The sequence below is a fragment of the Pseudonaja textilis genome, chromosome 2, assembly GCF_049901715.1.
Source record: "Pseudonaja textilis isolate UNSWEBS1 chromosome 2, rPseTex1.2, whole genome shotgun sequence".
Lineage (NCBI taxonomy): Eukaryota > Metazoa > Chordata > Lepidosauria > Squamata > Elapidae > Pseudonaja > Pseudonaja textilis.
Window position 1 is genome coordinate 148,075,238 of NC_141991.1, and position 25,750 is coordinate 148,100,987.

At 38.3% G+C, this 25,750-nt stretch overlaps 1 protein-coding gene across 3 annotated transcripts in view; it reads right to left on the minus strand.

Annotated features, from left to right (window-relative positions):
- The window catches only part of S1PR2 (sphingosine-1-phosphate receptor 2), a 62,037-nt gene that overhangs the window by 25,760 nt on the left and 10,527 nt on the right, over positions 1–25,750 (minus strand). Inside the window, exon 2 of one of the 3 annotated variants that reach the window (XM_087925830.1) lies at positions 2,313–2,447. The exons of 1 other annotated variant lie outside the window; for it this stretch is intronic. The gene's annotated coding sequence lies outside the window, so the exon portion shown is untranslated. The remainder of the gene's footprint in view (positions 1–2,312; positions 2,448–25,750) is intronic. One more of the 3 variants, XM_087925831.1, reaches the window with a different exon arrangement.

Consider the following 25,750-nt stretch of genomic DNA (forward strand, 5'->3'; position numbering starts at 1 on the left):
TGCCATACCTACTGTATTCTCTATAAAGTCTAGCCAAAAGTAATAGGTTCTCAAGTTTCACTCATGGATAAATAAGCCGTCCCATGCAAAGATGCTAAAGAGTTAACAGTCCCAAACCATCATAGAGAAAAGAAAACAAGAGCTACAGTACTGGAATGGCAAAGCTGCTAAATTGCAACTTAAGGCTGTTAAGTTTTGAATCACCATTTCTTAGCGATATTATCCTATTTATCTCTTGCTCAGTGTCCATTGCAGAGTCTGCTTTTATCTAGTTTAGCTTTGCTTGAGATATGAGACTTTCTGACTTTTCCAACTTCTGTAGAGTTGCTGCAGAGATGACAATACAAAGAAGATCTTGTTCAAACCCTCCCAAGACTCAAGTCCATTCTATCCGGGAACTGGTTTCCTTGTCTTCAGCCCATACACTTTTTCCCTTCCAGATTAGACCATGCCCAACTATGTACATGTACACATCTGCACATACATAAGCACCTCCTCTCTAAATCAGATTAAAAACAGGAACAGAAACCCAACTGGGAGTGATAAAGCTATACAGAAGAAAAGATGTGTGGATAGAAGTGGGAAGAGAAGATGAAGAAGCTTAATAGTAGCATCTGATAAAATAACACACCTTTTTGGATTGTATTTAGCTTGAAGTGTACTGTACAGTATGTCAGTTTGAGATGTTCTTGGGCTTTGCATGGAATGTCAAAGGCTTCACTAAAGTACTCAGGGACATAATCCAAAGTTAGTTTGATTTGGGGCAGGGAGGAGGATAAAAGGAAGAAATTAATGTCTTAAGCTTTTGAAAGATTTATTTTGCATCTTAACCTCCATCAAGTCACCACACTCTAAATGGACCAAAATTTGGAGCTGAGATGATTTTAGGGAACCTGTTCTTGGGATTGCAAGAGGTAGAGCTGAGTTATTTGAGGCCCATAAGATGCATTTTGCATCTTGAATAGCCAATAAGATCAGCCATTGTCTCCTTACATGTTCACTAATATAGCTGTACAAAAACAGCAATGTTTTCTACTAAAAATAGGTTGTTATGGCTTTCTAGATACCTGTCAACTCATAAAATATTTCTATGGTCGTTTTAGAGTTGCCAACAGAAAGGGAGGAGGGAAAAGGGTTTGGAAGAGTAGTGTGGCAGCTTGGAAATCGAAAGTGCATTCCATACATAATTTTTCAGAGCTAGTAACTAGGTGGCTGACGTTTCTGCCGCACAAAAATCTAACTGGAGAACATGATTGTTCTCCAAAATCTAACTTCAAAAATCTAACTGGAGAACATGAGAACACTCTTGGCTATAAATATGAATTATGATACACCCAGGGGGTGGGGGAAACCAGGGTCAAGGGTGACAATGGATTATGTGTCTCAGAGTCGGCTACACCCAGGCAATGTGGGACATGTTAACTCCCAATAAATCCTTTTGAAGTTTTGGAAGTTTGGCTCGAAACTGGTGATTTAATTGGGGTAACTGCCAGAATCCTGACAATGCCTTTTACAACATACTGTAACGGCAGTTTTACATGCACATGTCATTTGGGTACATGTGATGTTGAATTAACATTTTTAAAATCAAGTCTAAAAAAAGTGAGTAGTGAAACAAAGAGGAGGAGGAGGAGGAGCAAGAGGAGGAAGGAGGAAAATGAATGTTGAAATGCATTCCTGAAATAGGGAGCATCAGAAAAAATACAATATAAAACGGGGGGCATCGGAAAAAAGTATAATATTAGGAAGAACAGAAGACATTAAGGGCTCAAAGAAACAAAACATGAAGAGCTGCAAGAAAGCTCTTTTATCAACAGCCTTTGGCAATTTAAAAATCCTGAAAGTGGTGTGGGGGAATCTGTCTACAGATGCATATTCTTTCACCACAACTACACCATCATTTCGCAGGTTTCCAACCTCTGACGACTTGCAAAAGGGTCATAGTACACTGAGGGAGAGAATGCCTGCCCAAAGGAGTGTAAATGATCTTCAGCTCACTTAAAGTTATTCCTGGCTTGAGTGAAGCAGCAAAAATGCTTCAGGAAAATACGTAAGCTTTGTTCATTCCTTCATATTAGCAAAATAGGTAAGTGGGTGTGTGCGGCTATTTTCTATGCTCCTTCCTTTGAAGTTTTGGCAGGGGATCACCTGCTGTTTCCATAGCACATAAGAGAAAGAGGCTAACACAAGTATTCCAGGAACGAATACCACATGGCAACGGCTTTATTGGAACCACATTTTCCACATATTTCCAATGCCCTTATCTAAGCCCTTGAAATCGCAGACTGATGTAGTGAGAAGCTACTACTTACATACTTTTGAGTAGGAGGCAGCTCCATTCTCCACACCCATGTTTGTCGTCTCCTAGATGCGGTGCTTTGCAGACTCAGGTATGCATCAGGATTTAAGTCCAAAAGAACAAGCCTGTTTTGCCTATGGAGACACACCTACAAGTAGGGAATAGCTTGATTTAATGGTGGGAATATTCTTTTTATATGCTGTAGTAGCTGAATAGAGTCACACATATTTTGGTGGCAATTCACTGAGAATGCACAAAGCAGACTAGATCTATAATTCATTTAAAGCTTTAGTAGAAGGAAAAGAAAAGCCCAGATCTCCTTTTTGTCAGAGTTTACATCAGGTACCACAATAAGTGCTGACATTCAGCCTTGTATTCAAGATCCTGCATATAGCTGAAGCTTCACAGACATGAATGGGGTAGGTAATTTGTTTTGTTGCAGACAGGAAAGACAAGATCATATATCAGGTCTATATATATATATATATATATGGCATGCTATAGTAAAACTTCCACAAGATAAAAAAAATAAAATAAAAACACAGTGCACAATACATCCAAGACAATCATTAGAAAACCTAATCATAAAAAATAGGTAGCCAAAGGCCCTCTAGGAAATCTGTTTTTAAAACCTTCCAGAAGGGCATTGAAGAGGAGAGAGAGGAGGCCAATCTTATAATTTTTAGAGGGAGGCTGTTCTATAGCATAGGCACCATGATAGAGAGCCTCTGCTTTCTGATCTTAGCTCCCACCACTTCACAAAAATAGGGTACTACAAACAGCCTTTTCCAGGATGACCTCCTCAGATGCATTTGGCTGGGGTAATTGTTCCTGTAAGTGTTCTGGTTCATTGATCTAATACTGTGATCCAATATGCACCTCATATACCAAGATGGGTTATGGAGAAGCATTCCAGGCCTAGAAGCTGCCAACAAAACGCCACAGGATTGATCAATGTGATTAGGGGAAAGAGTCCAATAAGGTTGGCACCCATCTCTTTAGTCAGTCTAAGGGAAGAAATCTGGTACAAAACTGGACCAGATTCATCTCCATCATCAATGGAAGATAGTGATGTTGATGATAGTTAATAGGCCTTTGCATGGTCCAACTGATTCTTCAGGAAGTGCTAAATAACTTGGAGAAAATAAGGTCTCTGGAATGGGAGAAAGCCTCACAGTACTTCCAGCAGGAGTAGGTGATAATTATAGATGGCCTATATTAATGACATCTAAGTAGATGTATGAACTGAGTTGTTTTAAGCAAACTGAACAAGAGTTGAAAGGTTGAGCCAACTATCTTTCAGTACATAGCAAAGAAGATGCTGTTCAAAGATGCATTTGTACCCTGTTTTTCAGTGTGATCGAAGGAGAGATCAGGTAGAATCTCAATTCAACAAAGGAAGTTTGACAAAATCTGTTGCTCATAGATAACTCACCCTAAGACATCTGCAGCAGTATTGTGGTCTGAGAAGAAGCAGAGGAGGTAGAGGCATAACAAGTATGCAAGGCATAACAAGTATGCAAGAAGAAATATGCTAAATTTAAGTGAAACAATTTCTTAGTAAGTTGAATCAAGATTAAGAACAAATTTACAATAAAAATAGGCAAAGCTTAGAATATATTTTATGTCCCTGATACTGCAGAGTTCCAAGAAAACAAAATAAATTCAACACTAGCTGGACCCGTCTCAATTTATTTCAAGAAAATGCAATGGTCCAAATAGCCCAGACCAAGCCTTAAATGAAAGGCACATTTTTTTGAGTTGAAACCGGACAGCAGTCATAACTGCTACTCTCCAAATATTCTCAGTATGGAGAACAAAACTTTTGGTATAAATGAGCAAGTTGTCCAAATGCACAATACAACAATTGTCCAAGTTCATAAAAATGTAATTCAAAAATCTTAAGAAGGCTAACAGGCTGCATGCCAATCTAAACAGAATTACTGTACTATATATTTGCATTTCCCATAATATGAATCAAATGCAGTTAAGTCTTGTTGCCTGTCTTTAATGTAGATTAGGTCGTAAGCTCCCTAACACCCAAGCTATTAAAACCGTGCGCCTTCTGCAGCCATTCCAGCAGTTCAGAAATGTTGGGAAGGTGGTAACAGTTGTAGAGTTCAGAAACCAATAATTATGGTTTCTCTATAAGTGACTCATAGATAGAGGAGACCTGGTATGGGGGGAAAGGGGTTAGATAAAGCCTTTTTAAAGTTCTCATTTGGTAGGCCAACACTGCACTGAGCATCGGGTAATTACATTTTGAGGGAATTTGACCTCCAGACAGTACAGCTACAGAACTGTGGAAGTGGGCAAGTCTATTGAACTTGTTTCCAAAGTGATCAGTATCATCTGCTTATTTGACACACAAGGCAAGAGAAAGTCCATTCGGCTGAATAGTGAGTGATGATCCCAAGGCTCTCTGTGTCTGAGCTCTATTTGATTTCTGGGTACCCAGACTTCTAAATGACAGATTCATTTCCTAACAGGACAGATAAGGAGCATTTGGAACATCTGGTTACCACATTCTTCCTTTCTCCATGGAACGTACTTGATAACTTCAGAAGAAAAGGCAATTTCTTAGCATGGCACTTACATGTAACTGGCCAGATTTTCCGCATATAAATAGGTCCATGTAGTTCTCAACTTATGACAATTGGAACTGGCACTTCCATTGCTAAGTGATGTCATTGTTAAGTGAGTCATGCCTGATTTTGCAACCTTTTTTTTGCCAAGGTTGATAAATGAATCACTGTGGTTGCTAAGTGAATCTGGCTTCCCACATTGGCTATGTTGTTGGAAGCCCTCTGGAAGATCACAAATGGCCATCACGTGACCCAAGGATGTGGCAACTATTGTAATTATCTGTTGAATGCCAAGTGCCCAAATTCCGATTATGTAACTGCCAGGATGCTGTGACGGTCATAAGTGTGAGGACTAGCCATAAATCATTTCTTTTTCCAGTCCTGTTGTAACTTCAAATGGTTGTTAAATGAATAGTCATAAATTGGGGTCTACCTATATGTTAGTTTAATTTTTCTGAAGTACAGACCTCTACTATTCCACAGCTCTAATGTCTCCAATATGTGGGTGAGGGGATGGAATAACATAGAAAGTGGAAATTTCCATATCCGTATTCTTTCACAAAGCCTTTCACCGATAACACAAGCAGACACGGATTAACGCAAAGGCTTTGAAGTTCCTGAAAAAATCCGTTTGCCTCATATTTCATTCTACAGGTAGTCCTCGACTTATAACCATTTGTTTAGTGACTATTTGAAGTTACAATGGCACTGAAAAAAATGGCTTGTGACCAGGGGTGGGATTAGCAAGGGATTCTCTGCTTGGTTGCTGGGTGGGCGTGGCCATGGTGGGTGTTGCCTAGCCGACCTCTTGCACCATTGGAGGGGGGGGGCATTTTTGCCCTCCCTGGGCTCTGGAGACTTTCATCGAGCCTCTGGGAGGGTGGAAACAGCCTCCCTGGGCTCCAGAGGCCCTATGGAAGCTGGAAACAGCCCCATTTCCGGCCTTCTTGAACTTCCGGGAGCTCCATTTTTCACCCTCCTTGAGCCTCCACACGCACCCTGCACTTACCTGCATCCAAAACGAGACGGGTGGGGACTTCTGGGAGGGGCAGGGCGGGGTTGGCGGGGCCAGCCAGGAGTGGGATTTGGGGGTTTTCTGAACTGCACAGAATCTTAGCTAGGGGATCTCTCGAACCCCTGGGAACCCCCCCCTGCAGCCCACCAGTTGTGGGCTTGTCACAATTTTTTACATTTACCATTGCTGCAGCTTCCCCGTGGTCATGTGATCAAAATTTGGGCACTTGGCAACTGCACATATTTATGACAGTTACACTGTCCTGGGGTCATGTGATCACCATTTGAAACCTTCCCAGACATCTTCTGACATTTTTAGGTCAATAAAATCCCACACCACCAGCCTAACAAATAGTTTCTTTCCCTGGGCCATACGAACTGCAAATAAACACGAAGTCACTACCTCATTAAGATGTGAAAAGATGTGAAATCTCATTACCCCATCCAGATGTATAATAACATATTACAGTACAATCCATCTCTTGTGTATTATACTCGGCTAAGTGTTACAGTCAGTGTTGGATGTATATTTTGTGTGTATTCGTAGATATTGTACTCTCAAATTGCAAATGGAGACCTGGGTACTCTATCTTTCTTATCTTCATTTTTAAGTGCTTTGGTTTTATTGTATTGTGAACAGTTGCTGGGGTGCATCCACAGTTTTGTTGTACTTGTACAATGACAATAAAGTTCTTCTAATTCTAATTCTAAATGCAAAGTCAGTGGGGGAAGCCAGAATTGCTTAATGAAATGCATGATTCTGTAGCGATTTGCTTAAGAACTATGGCAAACGAAGATTGTAAAAGGGGGCAAAACTTACTTAACATCTACCTTGCTTTGCAACAGAAATTTTGGGCTGAGTCGTAGTTTTGAGTTGAAGACGACCTCTATACTTGAGTTCTGATATTAGGGGAATATTGGTGACTTGATCCATGGTTAATGAGGTTTGAAGAAGCTATGTAGCACAGGCCACCCATCATTCTCAGTTTCTACACCAGACTTAGCAATAAACGTTACCCAGGATACCCAAGGAATTGCCTTTTTCCAAGAGTCTTTACCTATCTAACTAGATCAAGCAGAATGCTGCAGATCCCATCAGCTGGCAGAGACCAGAAGATGAATTTTTTCTACAGTGGCCTGTGCTCTACGGAACATCCTCCCTTTGGAAATCAGATGGCCCCCAACCTGTAAGCCTTCCATAAGGCCCTACAAACCTGGCTGGGTTCCCATGGCTGGGCTGCTGAATGCATTTTGGACCCAGTTTCCTGGCTGTATTGCTGACTGGCCATGTATCTCGGCTGCTATGTGTATTTAATCTGGGTGTTTTTAGTGTTTTATAAAATGTTTATAATAATTTAATTGTAATGTAGTTTTTGAACTGTAAGCCCCCCACAGTCGCTGACTGATATAGTGTGTGTGCATATTTGAGATCGACTTCATCACTCAATTGACATGTACTGGCAACTTGATATTCCATACAAGCCTGTAATGCTGTAATGTGCATTATTTGTGTGATGGTGCCATAATAAACATGTCAACATTTATTCCCTTTCACAGATACTTCACAGACTTAAGCTAGAATAGGATTAGTTCAGGGGTGTCAAACTCGCATTGTCATGGTGTCATCACGTGACGTATCGCTAACCCGGGCAGGGGGATGAGACCAGCACATGATACATCCAGCCTGCAGGCCGCGAGTTTGACACCACTGGATTAGTTGGTGCATTTGCTTTACTTTGAGGACTGATTCATCTACGGGGCTTTTTAAAAAATTTAAAAGCTTTTCAATTTGTGATATGACAACAGCAGTCTTTATTTACAAACTGAGTGCTTATTTTAAGAAGAGGAAGAGGTTTGTTTTCTTTTTTAAAAAGTGATATGCGTTCCTTTTAAATGTGCAGTAGTTCTCTAAGAAGTCAGTCACCCAAGGTTACCCTGCTTTAGCATAACTTTTAAATTGCAATTAAAGATATCATGAAAAATTCCTGCTTATTACAACTTAAATGCTAGAACAATTTACAGTGAGGGCTAACACAAGACTAGAGGTTTCAAATTGTACTGCATGAAACCCTAGGTTTTCCCAAGAATTTGATAGGCAATTGGATGAAAGACAAAGGGGAAAAATCACTCCGATGAAGCGGATTTTCTATTACAGTACTGGAGTTTTGTTTCTTAATCAGAGATTTTGTCATCTTTTTCTAAAGGAACAGGTTCCATACCTCTGCACTAGACCACATTTCCTGTTTTTATTCAGCCTTTTGGTTAAAGTTTTGCTTTTGTTGACAGCAGAAGTGTAAAAGCATCAAATAATTATCAGAACTCCAGTTGAACAGCAGTAAATATTTACATATAGGAAACAGGTCATTGAATAGATCTACTCAGTGGTAACCACAATGAGGGCCAAAAATGAAGATGGCACATATGCACAAAGCTCAGAGTTTAGATTGCCTTCACTTTTTTGATCCAGATTTCCCATGGATGTTGCTGGGTTTACTCTGCCTTTAACGTTAGAAAGGCAGGTTCTTGACATTAATCTCAAGGATGTTGAGACTATTGTATTCTGGGAAAGGGGGGGGAGAGAGGGAGACCCCTGGCGTTTCCCCAAGACCTTAGGAGTGGTCTGCAAAATCAGAATTATTTGCCAGATATTGATGAGATTTGCAAACATTTTAAAAGAATGTCACTCCTCATTATGTTTTTTTTCTAAATGCAGTCATAAAAATGTTCTCATGAAAAACATTGTATTTGTATTAATATCTAATGGGTTTAATGTCATTTTTACGTGGTTCAATACATATTCTACAAATGCATCAACTTTAATTTTTAATACAGTAAATATTGATAAATACTGTACGTTCCACACAAATAAACACTCTTTTGAAGTTAATTATTAAAATTGGGAAGGAGTCCTGAGAGCAAAATGTTTACACCGCTGTAGATTAACTAGCTCATGCTTGTAACTGCTATGAATCTATGGCTTTCAAAGCTGCCAAAATCTGAAGGATGCAAAAGAAAAAAAAAACTCTCATACAGATACTATTTAAGAATAATAGTGTCTAGCCCATTCTATTGAAAAATGAAATATAAAAGTAAAACTCAATAGTAGAAATCAGAACGTTCAATAATCATTTGTCTGAAGTGGTATAGGGTTGAGCAGGGGGCTGGACTAGAAGACCTCCAAGGTCCCTTCCAACTCTGTTATTCTATCAGCTGAAGGCAACTTTGGACAAATAAAAGTTTGAATTCATCAGTTACCCAACAGCTGTATAACTAAAGTAGAATTTGCTTGTGCAAATATCAGTCTACAAGGGAGCATCCGTTTAAAATTTAAAATCTGCAGATTCTGCAGGAAAGTTTGTGTTTGAAGCAAAGATGGCCAAGAACTGCAGAAAGAAAGACTTTGAAGAAGCAAAAGTAACTAATACGCTGGGTAAATTTATATATTCAGAAAAAGGGTTACATATGAAAAGCAAACTATTTTACTGGGAGTCAAAAGTAAAGGAGAAAACACAAACTTGTTGAAGGTTGTACAGATTGCTTATTACAATACAGTGCAGGATAAAATATGAAAGTAACTAAGCAAGCTTACAAAGAGAATTCCAGTTCATTTATTTGGCTGTGTACATGATTAGATTTGTATGAGGAAAGTAGAGATCAACATACGGAACTCATAAATTCAGATCCTTTTTGGCAGCCTTCCACAAATGTGAGAAATCATAGAGCTTTGCCACATAATTAGAATCCAGGTAAAGGAATGTTTTCCTTCCCTTCCCTCCTTCCTTGAAAGAGCATTCAAATTCTTAAGTTTGTAGATGAATGTGAATGACTATGCATTTAGTGATGCCATTTGTATGGTAAAAATTAAATGATCAAAATAAAGGGCGAATAACATTGTTGTTTTTAAATAAAGCTAAAGGAAGTTATCTGAATAAAGCCTGCCCTTTATAATAATGGACACATAGTCAGTGTAGCTTATAGGGGAGTTAGGCATCTTCAGAAATTTTAATTAGATAGGGTAGGGATCCATGATGGGAATAGCACTTTTTTATGCCAGTATAGTTTTCTTCAACATTGTGGATGGGAAGATAATATTTCAATTTGGTAATGATAAAAAGCCATGGGAGTCCAATTTTGGCTCCCAAAGAACAATATATGGAGCAGAGGACCTAGAACAAATTTTACTGCTTGCATAGATAGCTTGCTCCTCCACTGATTACAGAGAGGAAGAGAGGAAAATTACATGGTTTGTATTTTTGAGTCTACCTAACCCAGGTGTTTACTTGGCCAAACCAGGTGATGAGAAAAAGCGTGTAGAGAGTTTCCTTCTCTTGTGATTTACAGAGGGAGGAGACAAAGAGGTTGGCATGCTTGGTGATAGCTCTACCGCTGTGCACCACCCTGCTCTGGAGGTCAGTGCCTCCTAAGAAGAGTTGGACCTGGCTTTTCAAGAAGGTCTTCAGAGATTGAATAGCTAAAGCAGTTCACAAGTCTTATTGTATCTTGCTTTTATCCAAACTAGAATTTAGAATTAGAATACTTTATTTGGCTAAGTGTGGTTAGACACACAAGAGATTTGTCTCCTGTGCGGAAACCCTCAGTGTACATGTATAGCAACAGAGAAATAATATTCATAATAATAATACTAATAAGAGGGGGTAGTAAGGAAGATAAGAAGGATACTAATACTACTACAGCCATACACAACCTAATGTCTATATACATAGACATTAGACCAGGGGAGTCAAACTGGCAGCACCCACCCCAGCTCCGTGAAGGAAGAAAACATTGCGAAACGTCACGTGACTGCAACTGGACGCCACAAGTTTGACACCCATGCATTAGACAGGACTGTGATAATTCATTGTTGCATTGATTTGGGGATTTCATTGAATTAGGTGTTTCATTTCAAACCACAATAAATACTTCATTGCTATTACTCCTATTTTGTACACTGTTTACAGCCCTATGTAGTAAAGCAGTGTAAAATTCTTAAAGTTTGAGCAACAAGCAGAACAAATCATGGCCAAGATCAATATGACTTTGATTTCCTTGGATTCCAAACCGTTTACTCATTCAAGAGTCCCAGGACCAGATCTGCTAATTTCACTTTCTTTCAGCTGCTGTAGTTTGATTCCTCACCCCCACCCCCTGCTTTGGTATCAAGAGTTGGATGATAAATTGACTGCAAAAATCCACTGAATTGAAAGAACCAATGTGGACTATGAACACACACAGAAAAGAATGCACTTTTATGCACCCAAAGCCCTTTCTGTATCTGTTTTATACCATCACTCTGTACTTCTCTATATTAGCCATATCAATAAAGTTCTCATTCTCCAAACGATTGCCCCAAAGGATCTAGAGCCAGTTTGGTCTAGTGGCTAAAGATGCTAGGCTAGAAACCAAGAGATCGTGAGTTCCAGTTTTCCTTTAGGCATGAAAGGCACCTGGGTGATTTTGTGATAGTCAGTCTTTATCAGTGCAAGTCACCTCACAAGGTTGTTGTGGGAAGCCGGAACATTTAGGTATGCATGCCAACTTGAGTTGATTAAAAAAAGGGTGGAATAAAAATCTAATAAATGTATATTACAGTTGCGGGCACAGAAAAATGGATTTTGTTAAATGCCAAGCAGAACTCAAACTGTTAAAAGAGCAGTGACTGAAAACAGAATGTTGAAGAATCACTAATGGTGCCTACAGATGTCAGTGTTACAGAGTATAAAGGACTCACGTAAGACTTTCAATGCAGTGACAAATTATTAGAAGGATTGCATTGAAAATGGTTGGCAACATGTACAGAATCACTTTTTCCATTACAAACACTGCTGGAATGATTTTTTTTTAAATCTACTGCACAACAAATGTCTGAGTATCCAAAGATGGATTGTAACACTAATCTTACCAGCATCTGAAAGCATTTGATATGAGGGCAAGGAACAGTGGAGAACTTGGGCAAAATATATCTGATCATAAAAGTTCAATTATTTATTTATTAAATTTATTTGCCTTTAGTGCCAATGGCCCATTGATATAAATAAGGAAAAGTGCTATAACTGAACTAGATTTCCACTTTGTAGACCATTACTGTGGACATGCCCAGAGCAAAATTCACCTGATTACATGCCAGGCTGATTTTCCTATCGCTCAACTTTCTAAATGCTAAGGATGTAGAGATGGCATGGAAGATAGCATATCTGATCACCCGAGACTAGTTTGGTTAGCTTGAATTTCTTCTTTGGAAACGAGTCCCACCTACAGTACCCGTTGGGTGAAACTGTCCTCAAGAGGCTGATGGAAATGTAAAGTTAAGACTTCTGTAGAATTGCCCTATTGGTATAATGTAAAATTAAGGTTCATGATAAGATTATGTACTGTACAGTAAGTAAAGATATTGTTTTGCTTTGTTTTAAGTTGCAAATAATTTTTGTATTTCTCTCTGCTGGATTCTTCTGAATCAATGATGAATTGAAAATACAGATGTACCAAAATAGCTGATCAGAATCCGTAACTATATAAATAAGCATGATTATATGAATACTTAACTTACACTCAGTCCAGGTTTGCATGACATTTGAGTCAGTCTATTACCACCCCTGGGGAAACTGATTCCACCGTAGAATCAGCTTAAATCCATACCTTCCAAATTAATGTCCTTGCTATTATGGCAGTTCTATTTGTGAAGTTGGCTAGCTATCTTTTTTCAAATTGACATTATAATAAAAATAGAGTTTAAAAATATAGCAATATTTTTATACATATGTCTTTCCAGCTATTCCCTTTCAAGGTAAGCAGTCTTACTAACTTTATCTAGTCACTCAGCCTTCTCTTCTCAACCAAATCATTCTACCTTGCTTCATTTACTGTGCAATTCAGTCCTCATATTTTTTTCCTCCAGATGATCTTGCTTTATCATGAATGGTTTTTAAATAGTTTATTCAACTTTTATGCCTCTTGTGAAAATTTCACTTCCGGGTAACCAAACTAGAAGAAACACACTTCTTCACAGAGATATTGTTTCAATTGTTCCTCAGACATGCTGCCTTCTCCTCTTTTAGCAGCATTTGGACATCTTAAAAATACATTTTTCCAAACACTGTACACAATTTAATACAGATGCTGTGGTTTTTGCCATTTACATTTAAATTATGCTTGTTCACTACATTTTCCATGTCCAACACATCTGCTTTGGGTTTTGATACATTAATTTTCAGATCCATAACTCTAGTTGCATCATATGCTTTAGAATACCACAGTTTCTGAGGGAAAACACAGCATTATATGCTTACTGCCTATTAAAAGTATGTACATCTCCACATACCCAACCAACAACACACCTCGTGGTGTTAAACACAAGTATTCCTCATACATTTATTAAAAAATACATTTTTATATTATACCTATTTGCATTGGCTGCTCAGTGTGAACCACTGGACAATCATTTCATTTGTTTACTTCTGTATAAATTTCATTGTCTATTCTCTCAATTGAGCAAGTTATTCTCAATTCCAAATTCATACAAAATATTCCATCATTCAATTCTATTCATCTGATCATATGGTTTGCTAAACCAACAACTATGCAATACATTATCTTCCTTACGCTTGGCAGTGACTAGATAAACAGTAAATATTACCTGCACAGATTTCCATCCTGCATGCCTCAAGTATTGCTCACTTTCTCCTCTCATACCTTTTTGATCAGAAAACTGCCAAATGCCTTCCCAGGCACAATTAATAGAAATAGACTTATATGCTGCTTCACAGTATTTTACAGCCCTCTCTAAGTGCTTTATAGAGTCAGCACATTGCCCTTAACAATCTGGGTTTTCATTTTAGCAACCTTGGAAGGCTGGAACACTGAGTCGACCTTGAGCCAGTCAGGACTGAACAGTTGGCAGATTTTTGCCTGCAATACTGCATTCTAACCACTGTGCCACAGGACTCCTATTAACACACTAAAATTAATTAATATCAGGGGTGGGATTCAAATTTTTAACAACTGGGTCTTTTTAGGCGTGGCTTAGATGGTGGGTGTGGCTTGGTGGTAATGTGACTGGGTGGACATGGCTTGGTGGCCATGTTATTGGCTGAGTGTGGCCAACTCAATATCACTCACATTGAGGCACACATCTCTTCGCCTGGCCTCTCATGACTGTGGGGATCCTGCATCAGTCCTAAGTGTGAAAAATGGTCATAAGTCACTTTTTCAGTGCCATTGTAACTTTGAATGGTCACTCCACACAAGCTAAGTACCAGCAAAGGAGGGAAAAAAACTCCAGAGACGTTCCTGAGACAGGAAGTCTTGTCCTGCCAAGAATGTAATAAGGGTTAATGGAGAAGCAGTTTCTGTAAGCAACACCAGAATGTTTCCTTCCTGCCTTCTTTACAGGATTAGGCCAGTAATTTCTTCTAACTACAGGTTTCTGAACTGCTTAGAATGTTAACAGCCGGTTCTAGTGAATAGGTGCAAACTGGTAGAATCCCACCCCTGATTAACATACTAAATACAATTAACATACTAAATCTCTCTTGTGCATTTTTTTTTTCCACTTTTGCTCCTTTTCTTTTGTACATGGGAACAATAATTGATTCTTCCAAGCATCAGATACAGCTTCAGTCTTTACAGGTGTTGCACAAGTCATGCCACTCAAGTTAACAAACCACATCCATATTTAAACATTTCCAGTTACACCAGCTGCACCTGTAGCCTTATCATTTCTCAACATTCTATTTTTTCATTAAACACTAACATTTATACTGTTTGTTTAAAACCATTCTTTGACAAGTCATTACCACACAAATCTCTAAAATACTCCTTCAAAAATTCCCTTACTTGAGTTAGAGTACATCCCACACCATCTCATCACTTTAATTCCCTTCACACTGATGGAGGCTCCTTGGTTAGATCTCTTCACCTGGAGTATTTCCCAAACTATTTTTTATTTTAATCAAAAGCATTCTGCATTTTCTCTGCCCTTTTACAGTAATCTTAATAGTTCTCTGCTGTCACTGACTACATTATTCACCACTACCTTTCTTCTGTCCATATGCTTTACAAATATCTTTTTTCTCTGTCACTGCATTAGTCATTTTTGTATATGCATTTTTCTTACTAACAGCCTCTTTTAATTAATCATTCCATCAAGCACCCTTTTTCCTATTTTCCATTACTGTAATTTTATACATTTCTGTGGAACTCTGTCACATAATTGTATCTGTTTTGTTTCAAGAGGTTTCCCTAATGGAAGGCTATGTCCACTTTTTATTCATTATGTTGGAAATTAATTTTAATTTTATTGTACGAATAGCATTTACTTCCCTGCATGTATTCATCAGTGCTACTCTACAAGATCAGACTAATGAGAGACATTCATTCAGATGTGAACCAGGCAAAAATCCAGCCTAGGTTCTCTCTCTACCTGTTGGCTACCCTTTAAAGAAGTTATGCCTTTTCTTGGGCTTGTGCATTAGCCACTGAGTTCAGAAAAATACATGAACAGTTAAAGAAGATTTCTGTTCCCCATTCTCTTAATTTCACAGAGCTGCAATATTTTTTCTTTCTCTTCTTTCATTGTTAATGTATGCTCTTTCCCCTTTACTCCTCCTACATTCCAAGTCACAATCTGTGGAAAGATCAGCCCATACTTGTATTTGCCACCCAACATCGTTTGGCCAATCAAGGCTTTTACAATACTGTCAGCTAAGTTACCCATCTTGGTTGGGTGTTCAGCATTCCCAGATACTGGTATTAGTACAGAGTGTATCTCTCAGTTTGGATACATTTGGCATTCCATAAATACAACCAAAGCCTAATTTTATCATGTCCAGAATATTCTGTGCAAGCTTCAGGTCTGTAAATTAGGGAGGACATAAGTAAAAAAAAAAGGCAATAAAAGAAGCAATTATTGGGAACATAGCAGAAAACCAAAGCTAAAGTAATCAAAATAATTGAGATTAACTGTAGCATGACTTGCTAAACATTAAAGTAAACAAACTTGTTCTGGTCTATGGCTGCAATTGCAAATATTACAGAGGACAGGGGTGATCTTATGTCAGGTGATGAGGGCCTGTGTCAGCCAATACAAGAGCCCTGAGAAGCAATCTACATTTTCATGAAGCACATAAGATGCTAGTTAGTGTTCTTAGAATCAAGTCAAAACTCAAAAGAGTATACAAATATTTCATGGATGCTTAAAGGAAATAAGACTTCTAAGGATGTTCAAAATCTGGAAGATCAGATAAGAATTCCCCAACTCTGACTTTAAAGCAGGGAACCCACCTTTGAGATTCTTTATCATAATATGGAACTCTGAGAATTATATGGGCGCTCACAGAATGGTTCTAGGGTGCGTTAGGCATCAGAAAGCAGACAAAACCCTGGATTTTATTTCATTTTTTAGGAACAAAAAATGAAATGGACTCTAGATGGGTCCCTAAGACATTGAAGAAGTACAAATTATGCTTGAGGGTAGTCTTTTGCAGAATGCCAGCTTACTTATCTCTTTCTTTAAAAAATCAACTTAAAAACATTAAAACAATTCAAAATTTGCTGATTAACAGTTCTACCTATATCAAATTGAACAGAGGATTTGAATGGAGTGCCACAACAATCACTCCTCTACTGTTCAATCATTTCCCGGATGATTTAGGTGAAATGGTGGAGGAAATGCTTGTCAGATTTTCAGATGATACAACATAGCTCGGACAGCTAATACTTCAAAAGGCAAAATTATAATAGTAATAGGCACTTTGGGGGAAATCCCAAATCATCTAGCAACACTTGAACACCATCAGCATTGACAAAACTATTTCCAATCAATTGCAAAAGGCAGTTTTACTTGGAACATCTTAAAATATATTTAATACAATCAAACAACATCATCTGACTATTTTAGGTCCTTGGAAAGGGTTTGATAGGTGGATAAAAATGCCATATCCAGTCTAAACATCTGGTTGACAGTCGTGCAATGAACCACAGTAAGTTTTCACCAGTCTTAGACTGTGAGTCTAACTGTAGATTACATCTATGGAGATTCTCAGTCATCCAGGTCATGACTGTCTCAAAGGTGCTTTTTTAAATGGCAAATAGACTATGTTTTTTCCCCCTTGAGGAAAAAAAAGTTGTGAAATGAAGAAAAAGAAAATGAAGCTTCTTGGATGAGAAGAAAGAAAAAACAATTACTACCAACCTGCCTTCAATCGAGGACCTGTATACTGCACAAGTCAAAAAGAGGGTTGTGAAAATATTTACAGACCCCTCACATCCCGGCCACAAACTGTTTCAACTCTTTTCCTCAAAACAACGCTATAGAGCACTTCATAACAGAACAACTAGACACAACAACAGTTTTTCCCCGAACGCCATCTCTCTGCTAAACAAGTAATTCCCTCAACACTGTCCATTTACGAAGTCTGCACTACTATTACTGTTAATCTTCTCATCACTCCTTATCATCCATCCCCTCCCACTTGTGACTGTACGACTGTAACTTTGTCGCTAGTATCCTTATGATTTATATGGACTTTCCTAGTATGATTTTATTGCTTATTGTATCCTATGACTACTATTAATTCTTGTACCTTATGATTCTTGACTCTTGACGAATGTATCTTTTCTTTTATGTATACGAGAGTATTTGCACCGACAATTTTCTTGTGTGTCCAATCACACTTGGCCAATAAAGAATTCTGTTCTATTCTATGAGAAGTGAAATGTCTCCTTTCTCCTCAAGAGAAAAAAAAATACTTGAAAAAGCACCTTTGAGACAACTGTAGATTACTCACACATAATACTAATAATAATGTGGTAGTCTGGTTAAATGGAATGAAAGTAAACTGAGTGAAATTTAACAGGAGGAAGTGTGAAATTCTTTACTTAGGAAACTACCTGACCAAAAGGTTAATATTGTTTGCAAAAAAGATAAGTAAGTGACTACAAACCAAGTAGGAGCTAACAGTGTGATATGACAACAGTGATTGCAAATGGTACTTTAGGATGCCTTAAAAGAAATATAATTTCCAAATCATGAGGAAGAATTATTCCACTCTATTCTCCTTTGGCCAGACATCTCAATTACCGTTGCTAATCCTGGGTATCATACTTTAAGAAATGTTCACAGACATTAGAATACGTTCAAAGAAGATCAGTTTAATTGACCAGAGAACTATGAAAAGAGATTGAAGGTACTGAGAAAGTTTATTCTTGAGAAAAGATGTTCAACATAGGATAAATTAGCACTCCTCATATACTGCATGGCTGCAACACAGAAGGAGGACAAGGCTTGTCTCAATCCACAATGCGAGACACAAAACTTTTGACTTAGAGGTCCAATTCCAAATGAATTTCAGGAAAAATAAATCCTAACAATAAGAACAGTCTGAGAAAAGGAAAAAAGACCCCGAGAAGTAGTGGATTCCTCTTCACCAGATATATGAAAGTAGAGTCCACACATTGATCTGTCTGGAATATTTTAATTTGGATTCCAGAACTGAGTGAGGGAGTGCATTCATAGGTCTACACTGCCCCTTTCAACTATGATTCTTAAAAAATAAATTAGGCAGCTTCAGAGTTGCCAAACATTCTAATAGTTTTGAAGAGTGACATTGTATACTCTATTGTTTGAAATTATGGAGATTGCCTTATTTTATTTAAAGACACACACATGACAGTGCATTCATCGTCAGCAGCAGAAGGCACCTCTGTTCAGCCCCTGGCATCCTGGTAGATCTCAAGTAGAAAGAATGCCAAACCCAAGGACATGGGAGAGCAATATGTTGCTCTGGCTGTACAATAGCAAAAGAAGGAGGCTCTCTTCTCTGGTAAAGCTATGTTGCAAAGTTTCATCTGAACTATCTGGGATGAGGGGGTCAATCATATGCAAGTCACCTATTCCTATGCATGCAATATCAGATCAACCAATGCACCATGCACTTCTACAGCCTTCAGTGAGCTGAGTTATGTAAGACATTTTATCCTACATACTAACAGGCTATGGGATGCTAGTCACTTATTGACAATGCTTGTGCTTATATAAGGAAAACCAGTATGGTATGGACTGTACATAATCCTCACCTTACTGAGAGTTGCACCTGCAAGGGATGGTGGCAAATAATTATTCAAGTGACCACTCATCACACAAATGGCTACTTGCAACTTATTTAAAAGCACTTAAAAAAAATTACAAACAACTGTATTGAGGGATAGAAAGAGAATCAGTGCTTTCTGATCCATCTAAAAGTAGATGTTTGACAATTTTGGCTCACAAGACTGCAGCAGTTCTAGGAGCGAAGATACCCTCCCTCTCCCCTTCAAATCTTCAAATGTTTCCAATCTCACTTTGGTCGAGGGCTCTTCGGACAGGTCTCCCATCCTTGGTTTTTTCCTACCTGGAAAGTGGCTTACTCAGCGAAGAAACCAGCTGGTCGCAAGCAACGTGACCGGGTAAAATAACTGCACTAACCCAGAACGCCAAGATGTACCAGCATAGCCAGCCCAAAAATCATATCCAGGCACGTCCCAGCCTATGGCTTCAGGCTGTTGAGTCACCAGAAGCAGCAGCAGCAGCAGCAAGAAGGAAGACTTGTTTTGGAGTGGAGAATCAACTACTAAAAAAAACCAGGAAAAGAGCATTTCAAGCCAGAGAAAGCAATCTTGCCACAGTCTGTCAGAAAAAGCCCAGCAAAGTTAAGATGTTTAGAAGAATGTTAGACTCAACAAAGCTGAAAGGGAGCCTAAGAGAGAAAAAGTAGACAAGTGTTTTCAAAAATACCTGAGCACCAAGCCAAAGTAGCAGTGGATCACAATTTGAGAGCAAGAGAAGCAACTTGAATACATCAATCTAGCAAACAAGGAAGCCCATGGCCCAACTAAAAGATGAGTGAAGCCTGCATGCCACAGCAGAGAAGCTCCAACGGTACAAGCAGCCAGCCGTTAATTACGTATACAACCCTGCACACCAGAGGGCAAAACCAACAGGGAACTTCATATGACTTTGCATATTTAAGCACAAGGGACAATTACAAGAAGAGCAGAAGTGGTTGACTGGTGTTGCAAAGGAATGCTGTAACCCTCTGTGCCTGTTTGTATGCTAGATAAATGCCACCCTTCATACACTATAATTCAACACAAGCTGAGATGTGCATCATCTTATACAAGAAAAGCATTGAACAAATAGAATCAATTAGTTTAGTACAACCCCAGTTCTCACGTCATGGGGGAAGCAAAGAGCTGAAGCCACTTATCATACCACCAGTAGAAGTCTCACCCAGGAGGATTAAAATCTTTATATATATATATATACACTTTCTTTCTCTTCTTGACTTTTTTATTCCATAGCAGAAGAGGACGCGAATCCTAGGGAGACAGCCTAAAAAAACTGCTGGACCTACACCTACAGCATCTGAAAAGCCAGTTGACAACAAAACCTGCAGGACATTAGGATGAGAGTTCCTGTCGGTCCTGGAGTCACATATTCCCCCATCAAAGCTCAGTCATAAGAATATACAGAAGCTTTTAAGCCGGTAACATGTCTCATCCTCAGTTTCCATTCTGTAAAACATGATTCCAAGTGATTGTCCTTCACTGGAATCTAGATAGCTCCTAAAGCTAATGCATTTTATATAATAATCTAAAATATCAAGGTCCACAAGAACAGATCCTGCTAGAGGTTTTAAACCCATAAAATAAGACCGGCCTCTACTTCTAATGATATCTAGTAAGAATGAAACTGACTACCTACTGTCTCCTGGTGGTCAATGCAAGATAAAATGCCACGTGGGAGATATGTTGTGGGGATATTATTATCAAATGGACATAAGAGCATTCAAACATGACATTTTGCAGGGAGTACATACAACAAACAATTTCCCAGTATAATGTTATATATTTTCTGGTTTAACTGGGAAAAGTTACCTCTGAAGACTTATTAAAAATCAAAGAGACATGTAGATCCAAGCTCATGATGTCGTCAAAACAGGATTTGGGAAGGACTCCTTAGCTCCTGATAGTAACATGAGAAGGAGGATTCCCCAATAAGAGTAGCTTTCTGCAGGTTGCCATATAACATGAAGGAGATGGGAGTCACATTGAGATGTTAAAATTTGCAAGACTGAAATCCAAAATGTACTGTACATATTAAACCTGCAGAGCAACCATCCTAGAAGTATTTAGTGAGCTACAGCACCTTGGGTTATCAGGCTGATCTATGTGACATGGAGGGTGGTAGTTAGTCTTGTCCTTGCATGAAGAGAGGCGTTCACTAATAAGACTCTCATCCCATAATCCTCACATATTTACTTTGTCTTTGCAGTCAAGGGGCTCTTTGAAAAATGTTATAATACAACAGAAGGTCCACTGAGCCCCAAAGTAGTGCATCTTCATCAATTATACCTTACAATATTAATTCACTTGGATGGTATATTGGTTTATATGTACAGTACTAGAGTGGGACTGCCCAGATACTGGCCTATGTCTTCCACAGACATAGGTATTTCCGCAGGCTCAGGAAAGATGACTTTCAATGGAAGTGAGGTAGATTGGAAGGAAGAAGGACACAGGCCAATATTACAAGAGCCTTTTCCTATCCAATGTCCAATCCAATGTGTCCTCCTGGAATGCAGGATATATATACTACTTCCGACTATAACAAGCCATAGAGCCTAGGGATGACCTTTGGTAGGTTTGTTGATGGTAAAGAATGCAAAAATTATTCTTCTATTCCAAAGATAGTGTAGTATCCCATCATATGACAGTTGGCTCAATGGAAAGATGAGCCCCAGCTGAAAACAATGTAGGCAACATCTTAGCAATACCAGAGGCAGACATGGAAAGCCTGCCAGAGACAGAGTAAAAAGATGTAACATATTGTGTTGAATGGATTTTGATTATGAAAACTCCATCTTCTTAAGAAAACACAGAGCACCTCAAGAATTCCTGCAATATTGAATCATGCTGAATATCCAGCTTACCCCACAGACAACATAGACAAGAAAAAGATTCCTCATCAAGATATTTCTTCAAAATCTGTAATGAGCGAAGCTCTCTGCAAACAGCAAGCCAATGCTGCAAGGTTTGGATAAATCCATTTTTGGAAGATTCAAGGCGAATACATTTCACTCCATTCCATATTTTGGATCCAGCTAAATTTCAAGATTGGAAAACTAAATTCCAAATGCATTAAGCTTTTAGTAACGAAAGATTGTTTATTTAAAGGATTTGACTGCAGCCAAATATAAACCCTATTTCTTAATGTTTAGATTTCACACTTTGGAAGCTGCTAGCTTACTTTTTTGTTAGATTAAAAATTGCAAACCATCTGCTTGATTCAGAAGTTATTGATCTAGACAGCAGTGGGTCTGTTGTCTATATAAAGGCTGTTCTCTACCATCTTCTTCGAGCCCTTTATGTGGATTCTTAGTGCATTTTTACATGCAACTGAGATGGGTATATGCTGGAAGAAGAGAGGTAGAGATGTATTCTTGATGGGCTACGGCTAGGCCATTCTTCAAACTTCCACAAAGATCACAATGGAAAATGTCTTTCTTCTTAAAGACAAACATGGTATTATAAAAGGAGATTGTTCTACACCATAGCCCTGATTTTGCCATTTCTGTTCGATCTACATCCCAGCAAATATAGTTGGGGGAAAAGGCCACCATTCTACACCAGGTAGGCCCCATGTGCATAAAACTCAGCAAGCAAGTTAAATCCCTCCCTCCTTCTCTTCCTCCCTCTCTTTACCTATCAATTAGTATAACACTCAGAATAAGTAAACAATATTGGTTTCTGGAATTTGAAAGAGAAGGTGCTGGTGATATAACTGACGCTAGCAGAAACTTTTCAAGAATTAATTATTTTGTTGATTTAAAGTAAACGTTTGCTTTCAGAATACATTTCTCAATGTTTTATTCTTGTGTTTAGGGAATTTTACTGGAACCTGGTTTCATCCTTGAGTGCCTCTATATCATGAAGTCATCAACTCAGACATGAGTTTATAAGAGGAAAGAGAGACCACCAAGGCAACTAACACAATCCACCTCTCAGTCCCTGTATTCATTGGTAGGGTATTGTTATAATGTCAGAATTCTGCATTCTTAGAAAATGTTCCAATTTGCATTTTTCACTTCAGATCAAATCCTGTTTAAAATTAGCCCATAGGACAATTGGGGAACCTATATTTTCACCAGTCATTTAAAAATAGTTCTCTTCCGTTTCCATTGCTTGCATTAATGCCACTGATATACTGAAAGGTTGTCACAAAAGAGTCATTACTTCTCCAGGAAATTGTGCTCCTAGGGCTACTTCTCTGCAAACAGAAACCACCTCAAAATCCTATAGTAGTATAATTAATCCTTCCCCCAGTCAATTCCCCTCACAACTTTCTTTTATATTTATTTGGCTTTAGAGAGGGGAATGCTGTATCTCAGGGCCTGGATGCATGATGTCATCATTAATCTGAAATATCAAGTGATGACACGACCCGGCAATACAGCAGCCTTCACAAGAATTATGAGTCCTTTCCTCCCACTTTTATCACCTCGCATTAATAATCTGACATGAGATGAAGGTCACCACAGGGGACTGAGTGCCTACACCCTAATCATGCAAGCCTGATATATCTGTAAAAGCTTAGATGGGGGTGGAGAGATGTAATGTCACAATAGCTACAGTCAGTTGAAACTCAATAGTTTTCCTTATGTGCAAAATTTCTTGCATTTCTGATTTCTTGCATTTCTCTAAAAACAAATGGTTAAAAAAGAAGAAGAGATTTTAAGGTTTAAGCAAATTCTTCCAAAAAATGTGTTTTTTTCCAAAAAAAAAAACCCACTGAAAAAGTAAAAAAAAAAACCATTTTCTTGGAACTTTCTTGGAATTAATTAGATCTTAACAAAGTACTGTTTGCAAATGAGGTCCAGTTTGTCTTAAAGCCTCCTAAACTGGACCTAAGAGCAAGTGAATGAGTTTGGTGGGAAGCTAAATATGTATCACGCATCATACAGCAGCTGGAATTAACCCTGAGACTGATGTGATTGGGCTATTGAAATAGGAAATCGATCTTTTCTTCCTTCCTTCCCTCCCTGTCTCCCTCCCTCCCAATTTCTGGCTTTTGTACAAATCCACCAGTCATAATAAAAATCACCCTTTGTGTTATCCACATTTTCAATATAAATTTGAAGCACCTTTACACATTCTAGACAATTTTTCTTGAGTCATATACCAACGGTACATCATTTATAAAAATTCTTTTTTAGGGTACAACATAAATTAAATTTCAGTCCTTTTAACCACTTATTTTGCCATTGTTCCATCAATATAACCATGCAAAGTTCTTAACCCATTTTATCATACAATCTTTCACTTGTTCTTCCATTTCAAATTTCAAAAGCTTATACATTTTAACAATTGCATGTTCATCATTTGTATGTAGCTCAAATTCTGTCTTCTGCTACTCTTTTCCAGATGCTTTATTACCTGCCCTAAACCCTTAACATTAGTACATACAAAAACTATTGAAAATTAAATGTGTCTACAGTTAGTTGCTCTTTTGATTTCATCTCATATTCTCCATGTTTTTCCCCCAATAAGTCCCAGTAGTTAACTATTTTTCTTTACTGTTTCTTTCCTGTAAAATGCTTCTTGTGCTGAGACAGTACAGATTCTAATTATCCTGGCAGCTGCATGGCAGACTAAAGTTGTCTCAATGACACCCCATTTGGTGTGAATGGCAATAAGACCAACTGTGAAGTGATGAGGGCATGATCATCTATAAGCAATGCATCCTGATCCAGGAAAGGGCACTGATACATTAAATATAATCCTGCAAAGGCTCTCATGGCTATGTTTCCACCTACTATTCCAGCAGAAGTCCAGGAGGATTTCCAGAAATCTTTTGTCAGTCTGTCCAGGTAAATCATTTCGGAAGTAAACAAAACAAGGATTCAAGGAATACTACTTTACTGTTATATTGAATAATCATAGAACCTGGTCTCTCTTTTACCAAACAGAATCAAGGTGGAGTTGTTTTGAGTTTTTCTTATGACTTCTCCTTTCACAGGACTGAGTTGCCTATCAGTTCCCTTCAATTATTCTTGCATTCCTTTATCAAGGTTATCTCTATATTTCTTCATACCAGTTCTGAAGGGGACAGCATGATCCTGCTAGAATGCCTTGAATTCTCTTACTAGGGTTCTACCTGTTATTTCCTATCCAGACCCTAACAATATCCAGAAATCAGGACAGGACATCCACTACAACAGGTGTCTGGATAAGGGCTGATATGTAGAGCTGAATATCATTAACCTTTTGCTCATTCCCTGCCCTCTGAACGACCTTAACCAGCAGCTTCATGCAAATATTTTGAGGAACTTTACATTGGAGTAACGGGTTGACTTCTCTTTCCCAATGAACTGATAGCAACTAGTTAGGAAGGAGGAAACCATTAACAGAACTTCTACTCCTGAACCCCACAGTTAGTCCAGAAAGATTGATGGGTGATATCAAAATCTGTTATCAAGTCTAACAAGATCAAGAGGGTTGTCTATTCAAAACATCACCAAGGTAGGTCTTCAACTAGAAAAGAGACATCAAAACTGTCCTTATCAATATACCAATATCCAGTGAAAATTCTATTTAGGACATAAGGGATGTAGCACAGTTTTACAAAGAACATTATGTCTTTCCCTTACACCATTACTAAAAAAAAGTCAGTTCAGAATTCAGATAATTTTTCCAAGTGATCCAGAAGCTGTTTACCATCTGATAAATTATTTACTTCCAAATATTTATGGATTGAAATAAGTGGGGATCAGCCTTCTGATATCATACAGCGTAGGTTATGTTGAAAGGGGTAGGTGAA